General features: G+C 49.7%; 1 protein-coding gene across 3 annotated transcripts in view; it reads left to right on the forward strand.

Annotated features, from left to right (window-relative positions):
• INPP5F (inositol polyphosphate-5-phosphatase F) overlaps window positions 1-16,933 on the forward strand; it is a 1,146,251-nt gene that overhangs the window by 802,670 nt on the left and 326,648 nt on the right. The gene's annotated exons all lie outside the window — the stretch shown is intronic.

Raw genomic sequence — 16,933 nt, forward strand, 5'->3', positions numbered from 1 at the left:
AGCCATGATCCGTAGGTATACCTTGTCAGCCATTATCGAACAAGCTTCACTCACAAGTGCGAGGCTCTTGAGTTTAACATTGAACTCTACAATATTCAATCATTTAGTGGAATACTGGTCCAAGGAATATTTTTACGCAAAATGTAGGTGCCCTCTTAGAGAAAGGTCTATGCGCTTAAGATATCTCAATAATTAGTGATTTTAATTGTCACTTGGAAAATCAAGTGATAATAAGAGACTCCCTGCTATTAACCTGAACTGAGCATCATGTGGTCATGTTTGACATTATGTTAAAACCTACAGGTGCCCCTGAAAAGCCTCTCTACCTGTCTTTTAAATCCTGTTCTTGGGATAAATTACAGGTAGGCGTACTTAATCAAACATTAGCAGACTCATTGCCCACACATGTTGGAAATGTAGAAAACACCACTCTGAATTATACTGAATGACATCCTTATCCATCTCTGCCCCGCTTAGAGTATCACCCTCGCAAAGAGGTAAACCTTCAGCCCCCTGCTTTACCGAGAACCTTAGACTACAGAAGCAACTCTGTAGAAGATTTCACTACAAAAAACTGAAGCTGCTAATAACTCTTCAGAAAAACGTTTTCAGGTTGTATCCAAATTGGCTTCAGTTCCTAGGACTAATACGACCAACGGCAATCAGGCCTTTTGCGATACACTTGCCAGATTCTTTCTAGACAAAGTGGTCCAGAGTTTCAATAAATGTGACCAACGCAGCATTATCAGACAGGCTGACATACCAAAACAGCACTATCAGACAGGCTGGCATGTTTCAATCTGGCCTACAGAAGGAACCTTCCAAGTTTATAGATTTCTCTCCTCATTCAGTCAATCAACTAACTTAATTAATCTAAGCTACTCAATCTGGCTCACCTATGGATCCATGTCCTCCGGCAAGCATCAAACTAGCAGTAGAAACCATGGCGACCTATCTGACAAGCATCTTCTATTCGATGTTTGAGTCAGGATGCTTTCCTTCTCAATGGAAAGAAGCATCCATAATCCCTCTACTAAAAAAACAAACCTAATCTAAGCCCCAAAGAACTGAATAATTACTGCCTATCTTTCAACTTCATCTACCAGCAAAGGTCATAGAAAAGGCTATGATTAGCAACTGCCATTGATTTTAAAGGACCACTAACTACTCAATACCCTCCAATTTGGGTTCGCAAGTGGTCATAGTACCGAAACAGCTTTGCTTAAGACAACAGAAGAGGTCAGAACGATAGTGGAAGTAGGTGGCAGTGCCGCGCTTGTACGTCTCGATTAATCGGCACCCTTTAATACAGTAGATCATAAGATCCTGGTTGACCATCTCCAGGCTGTTGGTATCGTGGGGTCAGCTCTGGCTCTTTTAAAATCTTTTCCATCTGAAAGAAAACAAGTGATGGCACGGGATCAATTATTGTCCAAGCCTTTTTCTCTGCCATGTGGGGTTCCGCAGGGATCTTCACTCATTCCCACGTTGTTTCATCTTCACTTTAAACCTCTGGCAGCCTTGTTAAGATATTTTGGGTTCAAGCTCATGTCCTATACTGATGATTCCCAAATTGTAGTAGCCATTACCTCCTCTGATAACAAGACAAGTGCGAATTTCCATGACTGTATGGCAGCAATTGAGAACTGGGTGAACCTAAACTGCATGAAATTAAACTCTTGGAAAAACAGAGGTTATCTTTTTGGGAACAATCCCACTCTTTGGTCCTCTTCATGATGTCTAGAGGAACTGGAGACCCTGCCCTCCCCAGTGAGCAAGGTTAGATTTCTAGAAGTGGTAATGGATAACAAACTGACTTTTCCGCCAGCAGGTCAATGCAGTCACGTCATCCTCACTTTACATGCTGCGGATGCTCAAAAAGATCTTCCCCTTCATTCCCTTAAATGCTAAAAAAAAAAACTGTGGTAACTACACTGGTTCTATCAAAGATAGACTATTCTAATGACCTTTACTTAAACATGCAACATCAACAATTCAACAGGCTACAAGTCTTGCAGAATGCTGGCGCTAGATTGCTGGTAGGCATTCCCAAACATGAATCCATTTCTCAAGCCATCAGCAAGTTACACTGGCTCCCTGTTAGGCAGTATTAGGTTTAAGGCCCTCTGTCTTGCCAACAAAGCTTTTCATGACATAGACCCAGACTATTTGAATTTTTCTTTCAAATGGTACAGTCCAGTAAGAAACCTTATTTCCACTGGCACCTTGAAACTTGTGGTTCCCAGATTCAAACGGACCAATTGGGGATGAAGAAGTATTGTGACCTCGACTGCAGAAGAAAGGAAACAATTTCCTTTTTACATTAGATATAAACCTAACCTACTAGCCTTTAGGAAAGAATTAGAAACTTGATTCTTCTCTAGTCAAGGATGATACTGTGTCCACTCATTCACAGCTGACTTCTTGACACCTGCTGGTATTTGTTGCGCTTTAGAAGTTATTATAACATAACATAAGCATTGAATACTCCCTTCTCCCACCCATGTGCGGGGATCGCAGAGAACTTTTTCCAAAGTCATATTTTGTGTAGTATTTGCGCCTTTATTCGGAAAGGCCTGAAAATATATTTAACTTAAACTTATAATTTAGCATCCTCAGTCTTTATTGCCTAATCCATTAATTTACCTTAAAAGATGGAAGAAAATACTTCAAGACTTAAAAAGGTAATTAAATTAAAGAATCGTGACATTTTAAAAACATCCTTCAGAAAGCCTTTTCGTGTTTTAAGTGAATAATAGGGAAAAATAGAGCAATGTATAGGCAATAGAACACTGCACCTTTTGGGGCACCCTGACTGCCAGTTTCTCATCATGCCCTGTACATGGCAGTTGACTCAGTTCTGTTTTCCGGCTCCTGCTGATATGAACTTGTAGCACTGAGCTTCTTTCCTCTTGAAATCATTTCCGAACCATTTTAAAAGTAGTTCACTCAACGTCCTTTAGGGCGGATAGTTTTTTTCTGTAATTTCCTGTCTGGAAATATTTTTTTTTGTGCTTAAAATACAAACTTATTTTACCAACTGCCCACATTGTGGCAGAAAAATGGCCAAAACATACCCTCACCATATTTGTATCCTATGTTTACTAGATTCTCACTACCCCAGAAGATGTCCTCACTGCAGTTTTCTCTCGAGATGCACTAAGAATGTGTGGGTATATTTGCCTGCATGGCCATGAAGAAAGGTGAAAAAGGCAAGACTCCCTGGCTGGAGCACCATCTGAGGAGCATAAAAAGGCTACTTCCTGTACCAGTGCATCTTTCTCACCTTCTGAGGATTCCCACAGGGGGCATCCCAAAAGTGAAGGCAAGGTGAGAAATAACATCCCCATTTGACATCAAGGACAAAGGTTATAAGAAAAATTACAGCACCTACTTGCTTGCCATCGTGGGCTGGGTTGACATGGAGGACAAATACAACATCAAGGGGTCCTTCAGCATTGAGACATGGTTTGACATTTGAGACACTTTTATGCTATGGAAAAGAAGACAGCCGAGTGGCTTTTGAGAATGAACGCATGCAAGCTTCCCTCTGAATCAGACTCTAAGTACTCCAGAACTTAATATCCTTCCAGATCAGCTTCTCCAGTTTATTTATAGCGGATTCCTCTCTTTGCCACCTGTAGAGCCTCCTCCTGGGCCACCTGCGAAGTCTGCTCCTACTTCACCTCCACCAGTAGTTCCTGGGTAAATTGCTTCAGCCATGCTTACTGCACAAGCACCTGCTCCAGTTATACCTCCACTAAGACATTCTAGGCCATGTTCCTAACATAGCAGACCTCGCCAGAGGCCTAGGTCAAAGTTGAGCTATCACTGTCATCAAATCCATTCCCTCTCTCCCAGATGGTATTATTCAAGACGTAGACATAATTCCACATCCCGATTGAGGTCTTTAAGTTCTTATAATATATGCCCACGTCCACTGGCCATCCCTCATCTACACCTACAGATTCTCCTCTAACAAGGATGTCTCCTGTGGATGACGTCAGTACCTTTTAGGAGGTCCTTTTAAGAAGTGTTAACAAACTGAATATCCCTCTTCCAGCAACTAAAACAACGGTTTGTCTTAAGGCCATTACTTCCTCTGCTCCCATGCCTCATTAAACCTGTCATGGATCTTTTCTTGACTCCAGCTTCTGTCAAATCAGCTCCTTTTTGTCTACAGAAGAAGTCCGGCTTCCTGGCTAGGATCCTTTGTCGCGCCACTTACATCTTCCACCTGACTCAGTGATAGTCTCAGCCACTCACAAGCTTCACACCACTGCTCCATCTTCTACATGTCCTCCTGACAAGGAGATCACAACATTGGATTCAGTAGGAAGGAAAGTATGTGGCACATCTGCCAACATTATGAAAGCAGTGAGCGTTTCTACACTCCTAAGGATGTACAATAGGTCCCTCTGGGATTCACTACAACAGTTCATAGATGACATGCCAAGAGACAGATGTGAAAACTTCAAAGAGATCATAAATGACGTAATGATGGTTTCCAACCAAGTCATCAGTGCTACAGTGGATCCATCCCTTCTATTAGCTCATGAATAGTGTCGTGGTTTGGCCTGATGTTGCTCCACTTGACTTGTAGGGGTATACATAGGAGCACTAGTGCATGACCATTACACCTCATTCATGTTTGTAATTTCTCAAGAACAATCCTGACACTATCTCAAGTCAGGACGTTTTCACCAGACATGCAGAAAGGTGTAATCCCTTACCCCACAACCCACCTCTACAACCTCAACGACTTACAATGTTCTTCAATCTTCGAGGCACCAAATAGCAACTAAACATCACCTTTAAGGGATGGTTCACTGTTGTGTACACATATTGCAGAGGAATTAACTGTTGCCTTGATATTTTGTTGTGAGGCTTCATTTAGCTATCTACCAAGATTTTGTGGATTACTTGTTGATTCCATTGGAGAGCATGTTCCCGTAATGCAGTTGGCTGATGATGAGGATGTGAGTAACTTTTTTTCTCATGCTTCTTGGAAGCCATTTAAAGATCTTCCTAGGAATCTTGAGGGTGTGGAAGGAGGATGCTGTGATGGCGTTGACTTGTGCGTTCATATATGCTGTCGATGATCCAGAGGTTCTTGGTGTGGGTGCCAGGGGTGGATGTGGGACCGAGTTTGGCTAGTTACCAGTTGGAGTCTCATAGTGAGGAGTTCTTGCTAAAGATCACTACTTCTGTCTTGGCAGTGTTTAGCTTGAGGCAGTTGGATTTCATCCAGTTGATGACTTTAATCATCCAGGTGGTGAACGTGTTTCTTGTGTTGGGCACATTGTCCGAGAGGGAGAGTATAAATTGCATGTTGTCAGTGTAGAAGCGGTTATTGATGTTGTGTGCTCGGATGACGTGGGCCAGGAAGATCATGTATGCGTTGAAGAGAGCAGGGCTGAGGGGCGAAACTTGATGCATTCCACAGATGAGTTTTCCGGCTTCTGAGTAGTATGGTGGCAGGTTGACAGCTTGTGTTCTGTTTGTTTTTCAAAAGGAGATCCTGTGGAGAGTTGGTGCTAGGAGGGCAATCTCATAGAGGGTCTGACGATGATGGGGTGTTAGACCATGTCAAATGCTGCTGAGAGGCTCAGAAGGATGAGGGCCTCCAAATATCCTCTGCCCAGAATTATGCAGATGTCGTCTCTTGTGGTGATGAGCAATTTTCTCTCTCTTTTTTTGCTCTGTGTGCATCAGTGCAAGGTTTCTCTGCGCTTTAGCCCACGCTATATGCGCTAAGAAACTGGCCATGCATGCAACACTTACCTGGGATTGAAGTTTAGGCCTAACAGACATGGGATTCCAGTTTAAACCAAACAGGCACAAGTTTCTTTATTAGTATTTGTTACACTTAACAGGGTTATAAACCTACATTGAGTGTTACCTCTTCTGTAATGTAGCTTTTCCCTGGCATATATACTGTACAAGTGGTAGAGCTGGGCAAGTCAGAAAATGTATACGAAGGGCTGAGTCAGGTCAGATCCTTTAGAAGATCCCACATGAATTGATACAGTAAGTGGCATGCAAAACATATGACAAAGACGCTTTCTAATTAAAAATACATGACATTTCATTTGATTTGTAGTGTGTTAGAAATGGGATTTCGGGGGCGTGGTCTGACTCGCGATGCTGTGAGACGTGTCTCCGGGAGCTCCGGCAGCCCGCCACTTATATCAGCGATTAAAGCGGAGCCAGGGCGCTATATCTGCAGCCAAAGGGGTAGTCACTGACCGCTGCGACCTGGGGCATTTTTCCGAGATGATGTGCAGTGCCCGGAGGCGATTTCCAGGTGGCGAAGGACGTCGGAGGCCCGCCATTTTGACAGCCCTCCGGTGGAGCCGGCCCTGTAGCCCCCTGGACTCACTGCGGGCTAGGCGCGCTGACTCCCCTGCGGGTGTTGACGGGCGACAGAGCGACCGGACCGGCAGAGGCAGCCTCGCAGGCTGTGACAGTGGAGCCTGCACTGGAGCAGACAGAGGTGGGGGTAAGGCCGAGCGGCGAGGCGGGAGCAGGCTGAGCAGCGAGGTGGGAGACGGCCAAGCAGCCTTGCGGAGCCTTCCAGGCGGCACTAGCCGTGCAGCGGTGGGGGCTGCACACAAGGTGGGCACTGGACTGGGTGCTCTTGGGACCCGAGAACAGCCTGGACGCTCCCCAGTAACGGTCAGCAGTACGGAGTAAGGCGGGGGACTGGCGGCTTGAAGGTGCAGGCCGCCATTTTGTGAAGCCCTGGGTGGAGGTCCTCCCTGCCAACCGGAGAATCCCCAGGGCCCCGGCACATAGGGGCCTGCACTGAACACCGGTGGTAGGCACGGTGACGCTGACGCCTTGCAGCTACCCGGAGGCAGCTGGAGTGGGCTGATAGGTGAAGCACGGAAGGGGTCTGCGCTGGGGCTGTCTAAAGGTATGGTGGAGCGGCCTAGTGGAGCAGTGGCCTGACAAAACTCATCTGGTGACTTTCGCCGAGTGGATCCTTGAGGTGCAGGTACAGGCGAAGTGAACTACGACTGCAGCATCACAGGGTGACTTCTCACAGGTACTGCGCAGCGGAGGGCTGGGGGCCGCGGCGGATCACAGCGGAGGAGCTGCCTCCTGCCCGCCATCTTGTACCCCTGCACCGGGCGGCTCAGAGACACTGACACCAGCAGGCAGTGACGCATGGGGAGCCTGAACCCTGTCTACAACCTCTGCGCCCGTGCTTTTTTCTGGGGTGTTATCGAGGGGCCTAAGAAACAGCAGACACCCGGCGCAGGTAGCAAGGGCTACAATTCCACGGCCACTGAGTGGGGCAGCACGGAGGCACTGGACGGCACGCACTGGCACGGCGGAGGCCTGCAGCATGCGCCGCGTTAGCTGGTGAACTGGAGCAGGAAATCGGACTACTCTCACCTTGGCGAGTGAACGCCTGAGGGCACAACTGCGAGGCACTGTCTGCTGGCAGGCGTTGGAGCGACACAGGCCCTGCCGGGTAGGGAGTGACCTAGCTACGGAACGAGGTGTATGGACTGGCGTGGGGCCTTTGGACAGAGCTCTTGGTCGCCTTGGTCTGGGCTGGAGGGCCTCTCGGTGCTCACAAGGTCGTGTTGGTAGGCACTGTTGTGGAGAAAGCAGGAAGGGGATGGGCCAACACTAGCAGTGTCCTACGTCTTAGAAGTTGAGAACCTGAGCAGAGGCCTCACCGGCTACAGTTTCGGACATCGCACTCTGAAGCCGCAAGTGGAATTGGCCGGGTGGTAATTCTCTCCGCCTACATCGGAGCAACCACGCACTGATCACGCAGCCTGGTGGCCAACGGGACATTCCCAGTCTGGCGATGACACGTTCAAAAGGGGGCAAGACGGATCCGGCTGCGGCCTCCAGAGACAATACCGTGGTGGCAATGTGGGACAAGGCGGGAGCATCGGCTCCCAATGCGGGGGCACCACAGGCTGAAAGAGGTTCGACACCAGTGACCCAGGCGTTTATGACATCCTTCTTGTCTGATCTCAAGTCGGAGATCGGCGCTTTGCGCACAGTGGTACACTTGTGTGTGCGAGAGCTTCGTAGGGAGGTGACTGACTTGGGAGACCGAGTGGACGGGCTGGAAAAAACAGTGGATGCCCGCACGGAGGATCAGGAGCAATTGTGACAACGTCTTGCAACTCTAGAGGAACAACACATAGAGCTTCAAGTAAAGCAGGAGGATTTGGAAAACCGGAGTCGCCGGAACAACCTTCGTATTCGGGGGGTCCCTCTTGGTGCGGAGGGGAAAGACATCTTGACTTACGTGGCACAACTCCTCCATGAGGTATGGGGGGACGAAGATGCCTCTCCGCCGGCTTTGGATCGAGCCCACAAGGTCTCCGGGCCCTCGGGGAGGCCGGGTCTCCTTCCAGACATCTTAACTAGAGTCCATTTCTTCACTGAAAAGGAGGCTATCCTCAAGGTGGCCCGCGCTAAGCCGGATCTCTGTCACGATGGACACAAGATTCAAATCTTCCAGGATTTGGCGCCCAACACCCTGAAGCGGCGCCGAGCCTTCAAGCATGTGCCTGAGAAACTGCGGGACATGGGCATCTCGTATCAGTGGGGGCACCCATTTGCCCTCATCTTTTAATGGGAATCTAAACGCCGGGTGGTGCAAACCTACACGGAGGCGGCCCAATTGCTTCATATCCCGACATCTCCGCCGACCAGCCCTTCTCGCCATTAAGAGCGCATGCCTGCCAAACCATCTTGGACTACTGTGCCTCGCCATCGACGTTCGCCAAGCATAGATGAGCAATCTGCCTCCCAGGCCAAACAGGATATCATCGCGCACATACGATCTCTCGAGGGGGACAAGGAAGACCTCAGCTCACATCCCTCAACCCCATGACGGACTGAGTGCACGCCTGCACTGGACTAAGAAGAATGCCCCCATTGAAATGCATCCTTCCTCTCAGGATTGCTGATCGATATACCACCCCGATCTACACCCTGGCTCCCTCCTTTTAGAGTGGGGGGCGCCGAGGTTCCCCTGCGCGGTGGACTTTAGGTTGACTGCAACCCTACCACCACTGGTTCCTGAGGGAGTGACATCCCTGGGCCTATCTGAACCCTAGGGTGTAGGATGCTCGGTGATGGGATTTTGCCCGGTTGGCCATTGTTGGTTTACTGCCTTTCTCTCTTGTACCTTTCTCCTTTTCTTTCCCTCCCTTTCCTCTTTATCTACTCTCTTGCGTGTGGCGGGCGGGTAACACAGTGGTGCTGGCGTTTATCCTCAGGCGCCAGAAGCGCTCCTGTGCGCCCCTTCCCTAGGCATGCGCAGCTCCCTGCGGTGGCTCAAAAGACTAGCTAGGGACAGGACCTGACAATGAAACCCACTCGCCCTCTAAAGGTGCTTTCCCTTAACGTCAAGGGGCTTAACTCTCTGAACAAGCGGCGACAGGTATGGCGATATCTCCTACAACATGACCCGGACATCATACTCCTCCAAGAAACTCATCTCTTGAAAGGAGATGTCCAGCGCATGGCGCATCACAAATACCCGCTCCAAATCTGGGTTGTGGCGGCCACCAAAACGGCTGGTGTGGCCATCTTATGCAGGAGTGGCATCAGGCGCAGAGGGAGACCAAGGTGGGTGGAGATGCAAATTTACGTTGTGTAACGTATATGCGCCGAATCAGATGCAGGACTCCTATCTCCGTACGCTGCTGAGGGATCACATTCCTCATGGAGACCACTCCTTGATTCTTGGTGGGGATTTTAATCTGGAATGGGACTCTGGGGCAGATCGTAGTGGACCGTCTTTGACGGGGATGGGGGCCATATCCTCTGCCCTCCGTACGCAAATATCGGACTTGGGCTTGATAAATGCCTTGCGTTATGGCTCGCCCGAGGCACGGGATTTTTCGTTCTATTCACACGTGCATCGCTCGTACTCGCACATTGACTCTTCGTCTCTCACGCTATGGTGCGAGACGTACTGGCGGTGATATATCTCTCTCCGACCGTGCACATGTCGAGTTACTCCTACAGGACCCGGCCGCTGGCCCCCCATGCTTCTAGATGGCGCCTTCCGCCGAGTATCCTGCGGCACCCGGCTGATGTCGAAAGCATACGCGCTGCCATTGACTCTTATTTTGCAAGCAATGATATCCCTGAGACGCCTTTCCCAGTGGTGTGGGACGCCTTCAAGGACACAATTAGGGGTCACATCACCTCACTCTCAATTGCGTGAGCGCGTGAGGCCTGGCGTTTGGAAGATAGACTGTCTGCTGATATCAAGGTGGCAGAAAAGCAGGATCAGACCCCTACTTCGATCGCATCTCAGCGGCAGCTCGCGGACCTTAGGGGGCAACTGCACGTTTTGCACACTAATAAGGCGGAGAGGTCGCTTATCGCCTTGAAACAGCGTTATTACGAAGGAGGGGACAAAGTAGGCAAGCTATTTGCAAGGTGCTTGCGAGCACGGGCAGCGAAGGCTCACATAGCCAATCTTAAACTCTCGGACGGCTCGCGAGTCACTTCGGAACGGGCCAAATGTGAAGCTTTCAGGGGCTACTACTCCACACTCTACGCGGCGGAACCGCCGCTCCCAGCTCTTATCGACGATGCGTTAAACCAGTGCACTTGGACCCCACTACATCCTCACTATGCGCAGACTCTCGAGGGGCTTATAACTGCGGAGGAGCTGTTGGCGACCCTAAAAAAAGACCTTCCCCTCGGAAGGACTCCTGGTCGGATGGCTTACCATTGTCTTTCTACCACATGTTTCAGGTGCAGCTTGTACCCCACCTTCTGCGATTGTATAATTCCTTCTCGGACTCAGACGGCCCGTCGTCATCTATGGGCATGGCGGAAATAGCGCTCATACCCAAACCTGGGAAGGACCCCGCCTTATGCGCCTTGTACCGCCCTATAACGCTCTTGAATACCGATCTCAAAATATACACCAAGACCCTCGCTAAGCGGCTGGACCCGTTTATGCCTGGTGTGGTAGAACCAGACCAGGTTGGCTTCATCCGCAATCGCCAAGGAGCAGACAATGTGCGCAGGATTGCCCACTTGGTGGGGAAGGCGCACGCCTGGGACGTGCTGGCTTGCAACCAGGTGGATTGGGCCTTCCTGTGGGCAGTACTGCAGAAGATTGGTTTAGGCCAGAATATGATTTCCCGGATCCTGACGCCATATATGTCTGCACAGCCCAGAGTCAGAGTTAATGGACAACTCACCGAGTCATTCCAAATCCATAGGGGCACCCGGCAGGGATGCCCTCTGTCCCCTCTGCTTTTTGCCCTCGTGGTGGAACCCCTGGCAGAGATGATTCGGCAGTGGACGGACATACATGGTGTCACCATGGGGGGTCGGCAGAACAAGGTGGCGCTATTTGCGGACGACCTCATCCTCACGCTTTCACGTCCGCACGTATCTCTCCCGGCCTTACACTCCCTCTTGCAAGCCTTGGAAAGGGCTTCAGGGCTCAAGATTAACCATGCCAAATCTTGGACACTCAACCTTACCATTCCGAAAGAGGAGATCCCCGCCTTGGAGAGACTCGCGCCATACCGGTGGGCCCCTGACCACATCTAGGTCTTAAATTGACTCCTTCCCTAGACACATGGACCTAAATCAGCTGGCGTGACTGTAGGAGGGCAGTGTTGGAAGACTTACGTAGATGGAAACCTCTGATGATGTCCTGGCTAGGTAGGCTCAACGCCATCAAAATGTCAATCCTCCCCAAAATATTATACTTATTCCAGTGCCTGCCCACCCCGATCCCGCACCATCAGATTCATGCTTACAGCGTGATCTTACCGCCTTCATATGGGGAGGACGCAAGCCGAGATTCTCTCATAAGATCCTTATGATGCCGCGGGATAGAGGGGGACTGGCCTGTCCTAACGTCTTAGATTACTACTAGGTCTCTCACCTCCGCTTTGCGTCGGAGTGGACGGTTACGGAAAGTGAAAAAATCTGGCTCCACATGGACAGGATGGTCACTGAGCGTACCATCTGGGACCTCATATGGCTTCACCAGGCAGCGCGCTCCAGGAGTGCCTACCTGGCGGTACCCACCAAAATGGTGTTAGACATCTGGGATAAAAAAGCAGGGCGCAAGGGCCTCACGACTTTCCTCTCTCCCCACACGCCCATAGGGAGTAATCCCCTATTCCCCCTGGCATACCGCTCTCAGACTTTTGATAGATGGACTCAGGAGGGATGTAGGGTGACCTGCAATCTCTTTGAGGGGGGAGTATTCAAATCCTTTTGAGCAGTGTAGAAAGAAATTCAGTCTTCCACAGGGAACTGAGTTGCAGTATGTGCAATTACGGCATTGGGTCACCTCGGTGGAGATGCAGGAGGCAGCAACCCGCCCATTTACCCTCTGTGAGCGACTGGTCCGCTCATTTGATGAATCCAAGGGCCTCATCTTTCGTACCTATCAGATCCTACAGCATCCCCCCTTGACCACTGTCCACCCGTATCAGCGCAAGTGGCAACAGGCGTCTGACGAGGGAATTTCGCCCGCACAGTGGGGCCGCTTATGGCGCGACATACCTAGGGTTTTTCGTAGTATCCCACAAAGGGAAAATGCATATAAAATCATGACACAATGGTACTATACACCGGATCGCTTGCATAGGATTTTCCATACTTCCTCCCCCAAGTGCTGGAGACTGGCGATTTCATACACATTTGGTGGTCCTGCCCGGTCCTGACTATATTCTGGAAAGAGGTCCTAAGTCACATCAGACGAGTTCTTGGATTCCCCCTGCCTGAATCTATAAACACGATACTGCTGGCCATCAAACCGGTCACTTTACAGGCTGTCACGTGGAAGGATTGAACTCTCGCAATGCACATGCTTGGGGCAGCCAAGCAACTCATTGCGCAGTTTTGGAAGAAATCGGAGACACCCCCTATCGCCGGTTGGTATATGCGCCTATGGCATGTCATCACCATGGAGCTTTTTACAGCGCGAATGCAAGCCCGTGACACTCGCTTCACCGCAGTTTGGCAACCCTTAGTCAAGTATCTCTGTAAGGCAGAACATGCCCGCTATCTGCCGACCAAGCTTAGAGCGCTTCACCTCTTCGAGGATGCTGTCCTTTTGCCTGACCCTGACAGGTTGCTCCCACAACTGACTTAGCTCAGTGCGTAGCCCCCCGCTATATGACTCTTAATGTCCCGCAGCGGCTTGGCTAGCTGGCCACGCATCTCTCTTTTCTCTTCCCCCCCCCCCGCTCACTCACGGAATGTCTTTCTTTGCCACTGTCTCCTACTTACCTCCTTTCTTCTTCTTCTTTTCTTTTCTCGTTTTCTTCTCTCTTGGGCCTTGCACCCCTGTCACAGTGTTAATAGTTAATGAAAGGCCTTCTGAAGCATCACAACCAGTCAGTCTTTATTTTCAAGATTTGCCACGCGGCCGGCCCGTTACGGGTTGTAAGCGACATGCTTTGTTTAACATCCTGCACCATTGCCAGTCTTTTATCAAATAATGCGCGGCCAGGCCCTAAATAGGGTTGTGGGCATCACGCTGTGTATTTCAGGCCCGGTGTTTTATTTTTGTCTTATAAAATAAAAAGATTTGAAGTAAAAAAAGAAATGGGATTTCTGGTTGGTTAGGGCATACGCCTAAGCAAGGCAGAAACCACCACTCTAGTCAGGGCACGGGAGTTACACGCTGAAGATAACCTCCTCACACCCTTGGTAGCTTGGCAGAGCAGTCAGGCTTATCCCAGAGGAAATGTGTAAAGTGTTTGCGCAACAAACTCACACAGCAGCGACATACTATGCACACCACAAAAGAAACTCCACACAAGGTTATGTAAACATAGCCTTTGTATTATCCATAAAACACATTAGAACCTAATCACATATATTCACTGTGCCACTTCACACTAGTCATTACTTTACAGTGATTATATACACCACAAGGCCAATCGGGCCGCTGTCATAATATCACAACTCCCAGTTAGTGAAGACAACCAGTAACTACTGGTAACGGTGTGCCTAGCGTACCACATTAGGCATAACCCTTCGCCCTAGTGCACAACAGTAAACACTGGTCATAGTACACCATTAGCACAACTTATTCACTGCTGTTAGGGACTCTTCCTAACAGCACACATTATGTATACATGATAATCAGCAGTGCAACTTAGTACCCCCTAATAGTGAGCACATATTAGGAACTTTCAATCACTGTGAATGCAATCCACAGCCCCATCACATCAGGGCATAACACATTTGGCATGCACGTAATTCACCGTGCATCCTAGTAATCACCAGCCATGTCCAGTAGTCCTGAATCACCAGGAACCCTCCTGGCCATGCAAGTACTCCCCCGTAGGGTTGGCGGTGATCCCCTTGGCCCCCCTCCGCACGAGGTCCCCAAATTAGTCCCTAGCTGCAGACGCTGCAAAGACAAAGCGCCCAACAGGTCCGCGGCGGAACCTTGGCCCACAGACATGGGCAGAAAGTCTAGCGGTTCTGCCTGTCCGGAGCCCTCCAGTGCATGCGGACTGCTGCTGGATTTGTACAAGTGGTTGGCCTCACCTCTGCACTCAAGCATAGTGCCGCTCCCGCGGTCAGACTGCTCGGGCCCTGGGAACATTGGGCCCTGGATCCTGTAAGGCCTTAGCACACGGAGCTAAGCCTCCACCGACACGGCTCCCTCCTCCCAGGATGCACACGGAGCCCGTGCGGCTCCGTCTCAGTCGAGCTACTGGCCCACCAACAAACAGGCTCAGTCAGCACGCGGGGCTCTCCTCGTCATCATGGGAGCCCTGCCCACAATCAGGCTGCACCTCTTCCTGGGGCTCAGCTCCTGTTGGCTTGCCGTTCAGGGTAACGGGCCCTGCCCACAACCAGGCATAGCTCTTGCCTGGCTTCCGGCCTCTCTTGCACCTCCCTCGTTGCTATGGCAACATTCTTGGGGTGGGATAGGGGGGTCAGAGAAGTAGGCACTCCTTTTGAAGAGAACAGAATGCAGGGCACAGCGCTTTTAAGCGCAAACCAAGGAAGCGCTTCAGGGCAGTGTGAGCCCACACCTGGGGCTCAGGTCATAAAGGAGAGGATGGTGCTGCCCACGCTGCAGGGCAAAAGCGCTCCTCTCTGAATCAGCTCTGCCTACGTCTACTCTTTGGGCAGCAAAACTAAAGAACGCTCACCAGCACTACAATTTCCCCAAGCACGGGGGGCAGAGAAAAGGGGGGCACAGGCAGGCCAGCACGCGGGGCCCCTAGGCAGAGGGCAGTCCTAACAGCTACCCAGTAAGCAGTAGTTAGTTCCAAGTGGCGGTTCCTCCTGGCACACAGCAGTCCTTGCTGTCCCCTTTTGTTTTAGTCCCAAGTAAGCTCAACAGACATGGGGTCACAGCCCCAATATTTATAATACCAATGTCTTTGTTCTTCCCCCTGGCACAGGGCTACGCGCCCGTCCAAATCAGTTCTGGGACGCACTTAAGAATACCTTTTCTAGTGTACCACCACCTTCATTGTTAGTGCAGGTCCCTGCCCCAGACACACCACAGGGGGGCGGAGCCATCATTGTGGAAGGTAGGCACAGCCCTATTCAGGTTCAGGTGCTATTCCTCCCACCACTCCAAATGCAGATCAGGCCTATTCAGCCTAGCGCTGGCTCACTCAGAATCTCTGGAGCCACTGCACCTCCCCAGGCCCTGTCACTCCAAAGCCAGAGTCCATACACAACAGGCAGGCACAAAGACACATAGCACACAGAAATGCCTACTTCTAAAAGTGGCATTTCTAAAATAGTGATAATAAATCTGTGAACACCAGTACGCAGCATTTATCACCACTATTCCAAACATACCAAATTTGATCACGCTTCCCCTCTCAGTTCAGGAATTACCACTGAAGTACATATCCGGGAATCCCCAATGCATTCCTGTGAGAGGGCAGCCTCACGGCAGTGAGAAGCCAATTAGGCTGTTGGTATCTACCAGGACAATCCACACAGTTAAGGCACATGTCCTACCTTTTACCTACACCGCACCCTGCCCGTAGGGCTAGATAGGGCCTACCTTAGGGGTGGTATGACACTCAATGGGGGTGTGATAAGGTCTTTGACGCTTTGCCTTCGATATTTTTTCTAAAAAACAGCACAAATGATCTAAGGAAATGTCACGAGTTGATTGATAACACTCCCATAGCGACGATCTTTGCAACCTAGATGGCACTTCCTTGCCTCATTGGCCATTTCCACATGACCATTACCGATACTTGACCATGGGCACCATGTTGTTATGTATATACATGTACCATTGATAAACCACCCTAGAAGGGCGCAAGTTCACAAGGGCAATGATCCACCTGGATGCATGAGCACACAGGTATTTTTTTTTTAAATTGCGCAAATGTGAGTCACTGGGCATCTGGAGTTGAGTATGCGCCCCTCACAGGAACATGTGATGCACCACAAATTATACGCATCACATCAGGAGGAAATTACTCACAACTTGTTTTAATTTGTATGCGTCTCTCTCGTTTTTCTCATTTGTATTTTCACACTAGGTTGGAACACAGGATTCTGTTCACTGTTAATACACACTACCCACGCATTATAGGTATCAAAGGATTATAGGGCGTCTTCTCCCTGTCTCCTTCAAATTATTTATTTTTCACTTGTACTTCTGCACTTGGTCCTAATGAAGCGCTCTTGGATTGAGGTTCCGTGACGATTTTACTCGTGTTTGTAACATTGTCGTAAATACATAATTTTGGTATCAGTGAACCGCAAATGATCCATTTAGTATATCCTGGTGTTTTCGCTATGCTACGAACAAGAGCACTCCTGTTACCAACACATTTGTGATTTACCATGACATCCATCTTAGAACACGGAAGCCATTTTGTATTCCTTGCCCTCACATCGTCAATGGACACGCAATGACCTCTTTTTCATTAAAGGACACGTAGGCTTTAACCGG

Source organism: Lissotriton helveticus, chromosome 5_1, assembly GCF_964261635.1.
Source record: "Lissotriton helveticus chromosome 5_1, aLisHel1.1, whole genome shotgun sequence".
NCBI lineage: Eukaryota > Metazoa > Chordata > Amphibia > Caudata > Salamandridae > Lissotriton > Lissotriton helveticus.